General features: G+C 32.0%; 1 protein-coding gene across 8 annotated transcripts in view; it reads right to left on the minus strand.

The window, feature by feature from the left end:
- Nucleotides 1-8,600, minus strand: part of LOC125055227 (mitochondrial uncoupling protein 4) — a 30,804-nt gene extending 22,204 nt beyond the window's left edge. The window contains exon 1 of one of the 8 annotated variants that reach the window (XM_047657590.1): nucleotides 8,509-8,600. The gene's annotated coding sequence lies outside the window, so the exon portion shown is untranslated. Of the gene's footprint in view, nucleotides 1-641; nucleotides 666-6,187; nucleotides 6,299-8,414 lie in introns of those variants that run through there. The other 7 variants (XM_047657589.1, XM_047657595.1, XM_047657593.1 and 4 more) reach the window with 7 other exon arrangements.
- Nucleotides 8,601-8,898: the final 298 nt, after the last annotated feature.

Raw genomic sequence — 8,898 nt, forward strand, 5'->3', positions numbered from 1 at the left:
CCATGTAACTCGCCGTAACGGTTTTCAGTACTCAAGTACAGTACTATACCCAAGTATAGTAAAACGTTTCGTGACCAACTAGTGACTCTTTAGTTACTATTATGTGGTGTAAGTCGAAAAAAATATTAACAATAGTTTTACAAAAGGCCCCCCCCCCCCCTCCAAAATACGTTACGTAATACTTGAACGCTCCCTTAGCCAACAGTGTCAATTACTAGTTCTTAAACTTGACGATTATTATTCTATACAACACTTTAGCAGAAGACAGAGGTCTTAAGAGGGACTTTATAATAATGAAAGATGTCTTAATAACATATCACAGTACGAGATTGGTGGAGAAAGGCCTAGGTCAATATAGAATGGGAAAAGATGTGTGACACTTAAAAACTGTTATGCATTATTATGAAAACTATTGTACACTAAACATAAAGTATAACTAAAAGTAAACTAGTGTACTATTGTACATCTTTACATAAAACAAAAAATAATGAAAAAAATTCTTCAATCGTGGGCATTGATGGCCGAAACAAAAGTCATTAGAACCCCACGGTAAAAGGTTTTAACTTCTGTTATAAGCTGAGTATAGCACTAAGGCAATTAGCACAATATTACACCATTACACAGTTTTGTTTATACACTACCGCTAAAATTCCTCGGGAACGCTAAAGCAAGAATGATCTATTCGACTGAAAAGCTGGAATGAATATTCAGAGTATTTAAAGGCTAAAACATGTTCGTGTCAATTAAGTTCATCCGTCGATATCATATATCATTGTCATATAAAGTATTAAATAGAACATCCTTCGAATATACAAAGTACGAATTGTAATAAAAACTAATATCAATATGAGAGTGTCCATGGGCGGCGGTATCACTTAACATCAGGTGAGCCTCCTGCCCGTTTGCCCCCTGTATTATAAAAAAAAAAAAAAAAAAAATGAGAACCCTAAAAAAAATCAGATTCTCTTTTATTCAGTTGTATGATTTAGAAAGGTGTACCTGATGTATATGTCAGCTTAAAATTGTAAAAACCGTTAGATTGTAATCTATCTCGCGAGATTGTAAACTGTCGAAAGATTGTGAACCTCAACGAACTGCTTACAATTTAACATATTATTATGTATTCGGTAGATTGTCATCTATCGAAGTGAAATCGTCAAATTGTGAAACGGATCGTACTACTAATAATTTATATTTAGAAAAACACATTTTTTATGGACATTTGATTAGGACTCATCCGTGTATTAAAATTGATAGTAAAATGATAGCCCGTACTATTTTTAATATCACATATACGGTTGAAAAAATTATCCGTTGAAAAGAGCATTGATATGACGTCAAGCGATAAGTGTAGGTCATTGGAGCTACACTTTATCATATAGCGGATAAATGCTTAACATTATTATACACCTTTTATCAAACAATGTTATTTTACACATTTCAGCTTATCTGTTCCTACATTTTTAAATTAGGAAGAATTCAAAATCAAATTTAAAGTAAAACTTAAGTCCAATAAAACAAAAGCACGTCGCAGTTGTGTGTAAAGCAAGTTGGACCCAAAAGGATTTTCGCGTAACAGAGTAAAATAATTCGTTTGTACCTAGACTTATATAGTTTTAAAATATGTTATGTAAATTTTCATGAAACGTTTTCAGCTTGGAAGATGATAATTTATACAACCTTCACACAAATTCAATGCCTCCACATTTATTTAGTTTATTTTACTATCTACGTGCCAACAGAATGGTCATTTAGATCTAAGCTATATTCATGTCTTAAAATACTCATCTCATCGTAAACACAGTATGAGAGATTGACTGATGTATTGGTTATCATATGTAATGTAACTACATATAACAAAATTATTAATAACAGAATTATACTGTAATATTTTAATATTTTAAAGGTACTTACGTATTAACGCCACGACGGCAAAAATTCTAGTAACGTTAACGCACCGGAAACAGTTATTTAAATAGAATATTAATATACTAACCTAACCTAACCAAACAATCAAGGTCCCCGAATACACCTAAATCAGTATCATCAAATTTGGGCGACGGATTACTAAATAGTTACCAGAAAATTTTGCCGCGGTGGCGTTAATTAGTAAGTACCATTTTAAATAATTAATAGATTTTGGAAGTAATAATTGTCAAAATAAAATAATTAAAATATAGTGCATGCCAACATTAAATATATTGGTAGATAATAATAATTTGTAGATATAAATAACAATATTCTAGTGACGCTACAACCCTAAATGGGTCTTGGAGTCAGATTCGTTCTTTTCATTCATCCGTTCCTTTGAACATTTGTATTTCATAATACAAGTAGGTGATCAGCCTTCTGTCTGACACATGTCGATTTTTGGATTTGAGACATCGTTTTCCTCACAATGTTTTCCCACATCAGGGAATGAGCTTCGCACGATAAAGGCCCACACTGCTGTTATATTTAAATAGTGAGAAAATGATTCCTTCATTAATTGCTTTAATATTAGCAAACTCTGTAAGTTTGTGATGTAACTATAACACTAAGTAAAGGCCCATTTACACGATGCCATTTTCTTGCCTGTAGCATACAATTATATCGACGCAATAAATGATTTGCATGGTCTAAACAAAACGTAACATTCTTGATCAATGGGAAAAGTTTCCTTTCAAAACTATTATTGATGTAAACAGCACGTACAATAATTTATTACGCAATTCTTGTACGCAATTATCTCTTCATTTGCAAACATGAGTGCAGTGAGTGAGGGTGTGTTGAATTAAATTAAATTAAAGTTAAATAAATTGAAATTAAATTAAAAATTAATTTATATATTTTTTTTATTTTTTTTGTTATTTCCTTCGGTCCGATGCGCGCAGCATTACGTGCATCGGTTCTTTTAATTTACATTTTCGGTATCCCATAAACACTCATGACTGCGATAAATCTCAATGAACTTTATTATATCAGCAGAACTGAATTTAAACACATTTTTACTCATATTCATACCTCTCTGTTGGATGGTTCTAATCTTTTAAGAAGACTGAGCTCTGGTGGTGAGGGTCTATTTAAAAAAAAACAATAATTTATGTTTATAAAGAGCCAAAGATGTTACACTATCTGCGTCTAGAATAGAAGTACTGAAAACAAAAAACAGAAACTATCTTTTTATATAAAATTCAAACAGGTATTCTTTATATTCTAAACTAAAACTTTTTCTTTACATGTGACAAGTGTTGCCTGCCTTTATTACATTAATATTTACATATTAATGTAATATATTTATTTATTAATTACATATTAATGTATAATCAAACTCCAACACTCTTCTAAAATATTTAAGACTTGAATGAAAAATTTGTCAACGCAAATACGTGCAATACTTGCACGAAAGCGCCATTAAATGGTATACGCACGTACAAGCCTGTGTTTAGACAAGTCAAAACTTGAAAGCAATAATCTCCTTAAAATAGTTGCATTGGTGTAAACAAAAGGCATGTGCAATTATTTCCTTGTCAAAACTTGAATACAATAATTGCATTCAAGTTTTCAAGTGTAAACAGTTGCATACAATTCTTGAACGGCAATTATTGCGCTTCATTTATTGCATTCAATTATTGCTCTGGTATGTACAAGAAAATGGCATCATGTAAATGGACCTTAAATATTTTATACTCATACGTAAAATTGCAGATAGTAGTTATTCAATATACATATTCAATCACTCAATTGGATGGTAAATGAGACTTTATCTATTATTTAATATACATATTCATATTTGCAAAATCACCTGCATCATGAGCACTCCCCACATACACACCTTCACGTACCCATACTTTTCACCATCACACAATACAACCAAATTAGTTATTACTTGGTAATGTATTGAATAATTTTTATTGTTTTTTTTTTCCTTTTTGTAAATGTTTGAACCTTTCTGTAGGTATTATGTATTCCATCTTTGCTAAAAAAAAATAGCAAAAATAATATAAATTACTGTTCTTAAATATTTTTAGTGTAATTGTTTATTATATATTATTTTTGTTTTCTGTAGGATTAAGAAACTAATAACTTTCTTATGACGAAACTAACAACGCGAGTTAAATGGTAAGGCTATTTAAAAAAGACAAAAGTGTTTTGGTTAGTTATGGCTTATTGTTAGTGAATACCTTGTAATTGACGTAATCTTTGACATTTCTCGATAGATACTTGCGGTTCAATAATTAAAAAAAAATAGTCTACACAATCAAGCGAAAAAAAATTGTAGAATTTAAAAGCCTATTTATTTAGCTTGGACGAAATTTATTTATTAACAAAGCCTTAGTGCTAAATCTGTCAAACTGTGTGTGTGACTAAAACACATACACGTAATACATATTTGTATTTTTCTGATGAGTAGGCCAACACTGCTCTTAATAAATCAGCTACCAAATATTAAAAGAATCTCTTGAATAATAAATCATTTAAATACAATAAAATATACATGAATAAGAATAAGAATTGACAATCACTTTATTTCCACACTTGGCTCGGGTACTAGATGATGTGAAATTTTGGATGCCGGCCAGTCGTTTGTGTCATGGACAGAACTAGTTCACAGGACTTGAGGTTTTTAAATCTTTTATCTTATCACATCGACTACGGCTTTTAATTTTTCAATTATCACACTTGGTTTATCACGTGTTGAACCAAGGGCATGGGCGGATCTACACAAGTTGGTGCTTATGTCCCACTAAAACGACATCTGCATCTTTAAAAAAGTTATTTTGTAAAAATAAAATTATGATATCATAATACCCTGCTCACCCCCAGGGGATTTGCCTATGTGTACGCTTAGTTTCGTTGGAAGGCACAAATACATATACGTGATGAGAGATATTTTCGATAGAAATATTCATATTATTTAAGGGATAAGTATACACAGCAATAATACAAAATACTTTGAACAACAATTAACCAATCACAGTAAAGTATAATAAGTTCCTTTTTCAAATGTAAATTCCATTTTTGTAGTTATGGACAGCATCACACGGCATTTCAATTCATTGATTAAAATTATACGTTCTGCATTATTTTTTTTATTATCATTACTACTGGCAGTAAAAAAAGCAATGAAAAGTCTGTTGTGAAGTTAGAACTAGATTTCTTGCATTAAAGACAGAGTAAAACGTGTGCTAATAAGGATTTGTGACCTAGTTAGATAAGGAAACACATTTTTGTTCTAATTTATCGACGATAAGAAAAATTATTTTTAAAATATGATGTTATTAAATATTATTTTTAGGTAGCTAACAACTTACATAATGATTAATGTTCTAAATGTGTTACCCACTGAAATATAAATATCAGTCTCTAGGCCCATATATATAATATTATTATATTTTCTATTATATGTACATCTAAATCTACGGAATTTTATAAGCGTGGACTTTACTCATGTATAAATTACTCATTAATTGCAAGAAATTGTTATGAAATACATTGGTACGAAGTCCGGCGACTGAAAAAATTATTGTGTGATAGTCGTATGCTGAGATTAAAAAGACGTCAGATTTGCTTCCGTGATTTTTTTTTAATGGTCTGGGGCGACATCAAGGTATTTTGACATTAGTTGTACAATGTACCTATTGAATTAGTAACAAATTGCAGTTATTAAAACATATACCCCCGTGTTTTTGCAACGTTTTAATTTTTTTAAGGTTTGTTTACACTAACTTTGGGGAAAGACAAGAAGCGCCTTATTTGTTGTTTCCATGATTAATTTTGATTTACCATATATTTTTTTATAGAACGGGCAATGGTTACCATGGTAACCATAGTAAATTAGGACTATCTTTAGTCAAATTAGTCCACAATTTATAATAATGTAAATTTTGTATCGATAATATTGTAACATAGCTTATTAAATATTAATTAAGTATTATGTAATTCTATATTAAACTGGAACCAAATTCTCTCTTTTTATTACGAATCGTACTTTAAATTGCCTTTAAAAATTAATGTGCCAAAAATAGACGTTAGCGTTCTATTGGCTATAGTAAATAACGATACTCATTAAGTTTAGTTGTTAGTGTAGAAAATGTAGAAGCAACTGCTAAAAATAGTTTAAAATATTTTTTAATAAAACTAAATTAAACACATTATAAGGATAAAGATCTTAGATTACACACCACAAATGAATTATAAAACTTACCTAAATTTTCAAGCATCACAGGTGATGCCTTGCAAACGACTGATAACGCTATTCATAACTCTTGGTTATATGCGAATGATATTTGATATAAAAGACTACGAAGCATGAATCGAACGAATAACAATAAAATCAATAGACACATTCATTCAACGTAATTAAACGACAAGGCTAAAGTAATTTTAAAAATACTTGGTTATACGAAAGATTTATAATGAATTTGATGTCTATTAGGCTGTTTTGGAGACGGTTTTATCGCATATATGAACAACAAACCTATTAATGATTATTTAAGCTTAGATTGAAATATGTATGTACATGGTTGTATGGAGTGTACCCAGCTCCCCCGGTTATGTATCCTACTTTGTCTTGGATATGGATACAATAGGTTAGAGGTAAGGACAGCACCACCAAAAATATATTTTTTTAAGGTCCTTAGAGGTTGGGGTATGTAATGCGGAAATGTTGGAGAGACTGGGTTTGCGAGTGCCAAATAATCACACTCGGCGTGGTAAGCGGTCGCAATTGCAAGACTGATATATTTAGTTGCTGGCTGAATTCACAAGGATTGCATTATTTATAATTCGTTATAAAAAGGTTTAGGTTTTATGTTTTCATGTTTTCTTTATATGTATGTAATATCATGTTCTTAGTTTAAATTTTGTATTAATAAGTTTCTTACTGTATACAAAAAATGTTTTTTTTATGTATATAATAAATATATGTTATAGGAGACCAACGGGCAGGAGGCTCATCTGATGTTAAGTGATACTGCCACCCATGGACACATTGCCAGAAGTCTCGCAAGCTCTTTTCTTGAAGGACCCTAAGTCAAATTGGTTCGGAAATACTTCAGTGGGCAGCTGGTTCCACATAGCGGTAGTGCGCGGCAAAAACTGCCTTAGAAAACGCTCCTTTGTGGATCGACAGACGTCGAGGTGATACGGATGGTATTTTGTATTCTGCCTTGACGCCCGGTAATAAAACTCAGCTGCAGGTGTTAGACCGAACAACTCCTCTAAGCACAGATTGATTCGGAAGCTAAAAGGCATTTTATCGCCCTAATATGCCTTCAATTAGTCGGGTTCGACTTCTCTTCTTGGTTGTAACGGCGCAACAACTCATTACGTGGCCCTCGCTTGGGTCTCTTAGCTATTTATAAAGACGAATAGGCCATAACTGTAACCTTTATCATGTGTTAGACCGGGGGTGGTTGAACGCAAGGGTATGGCAAAGAAGAATCCAGAATTCGGGAATTCAGTATTTAGGTTAAAAGTTAAAATAATAGTTTAAAAAAACTAAAAAACACGCTTTTAAAGCACATCAAACTAAAAAGTGAAAAGCGTGTTTTTTATTTATTTTTTAGTTAAATTTTTTATTTTTTTTCGGATTATTGCATTGTCATCGATCTTTGACAGGTGCGCAAAATTTGAATAAAATCTGTCCGTTTAAAGTGGGTCGAAATCGAGTCCGAAGGAGTCGGTTACATACATACATACATAAAATTAAGAAGCCTTTTACACGTGTTTGTGTTCCAACGTACAATTTCGTAATACAGTAAGATCAGATCAGATAAAAATAAAGACCTCAAGTACGGTTGAAGAACGTGTTCTTGAAAATAATTTGAATGAAAAAGATACGTTTACTTAGAAGAGCTCAATACATTGCGATGATTACGAAACAGGTCTTGGTTTTAATAAATCTAGCGTGACCAACCCTCAGAGGTTTTATGAATGGGTTCATTTGCCTGTTATTTATGAGGGTGACCCTTCTGTCTGCGTATAAAGTAGGCCAAAGGTGGAGCCTGGTCACATTGCATTATGTATAATTCATTACTAAAACAGGTGGCTAAGAAACCCAGTAGCCCGGTTTAGAGCCGATTTACATTATCTTAGTGTTTAGGAGAGTGCTTTAGGATAGTACTTTAGTTGAAACATGTAAACGCTACTTGCTTTAGTAAATGCTACGCTAAAGAACTTGCCTTTCAAGTTGTACTAAAGCACTCTCCTAAACACTAAGATAATGTAAATCGGCCGTTACGTGAAGTAAATCTTATTTTTATTATTAACAACATTTAAGTTAACAAAATACAATGCAAATTACGGTAGTACATGTGTTATCTTGTAGGGTAAATGAAATGCCAAATAATTAACGGTACGACTAGTACTAGTACTATTTCAGTGCTTCCGCGACTCGTAGCAAAATAGTACAATACATATTTAGTATTTACCAAAACAACTGTCTAACGCGATCTTCAACTCACGTGACTGTAAACACAGCTGATTACATCAATAACATGCATATTATGTCACTGTTAAACCTGCCTCGTAAGAAAGGGAGGGAATGACCCAAATTCGCGGTTACCGCGCGAGCGAAAGGCGGCGTCCGTTTCACATCGCTACCAACTTGTGACTATTCTATTCAAGCAAATATCTGACGAAAGAAAGCCCAATTATCTATAACGTAGTATATAGTATAGTACACGGGCGTATACTATGCGGTGACGTCATTCATTCATCCTCACCAGAGTACCATTGATCGATCAATGGATTAATGTTGCGTCGAGAAGCGTGGGAGTCACTATTTTGTATGACATTGGAAAAATAAAATAACAATAGATAAAAGGTATTTAATACATTGAATGTTTTATTACAACGCAGTTAACTAAATTTATTTAAATATCACAAAAAAAATATTTCTACATAATTAAAGAA

Source organism: Pieris napi, chromosome 13, assembly GCF_905475465.1.
Source record: "Pieris napi chromosome 13, ilPieNapi1.2, whole genome shotgun sequence".
In the NCBI taxonomy this organism is placed as follows: Eukaryota; Metazoa; Arthropoda; class Insecta; order Lepidoptera; family Pieridae; genus Pieris; species Pieris napi.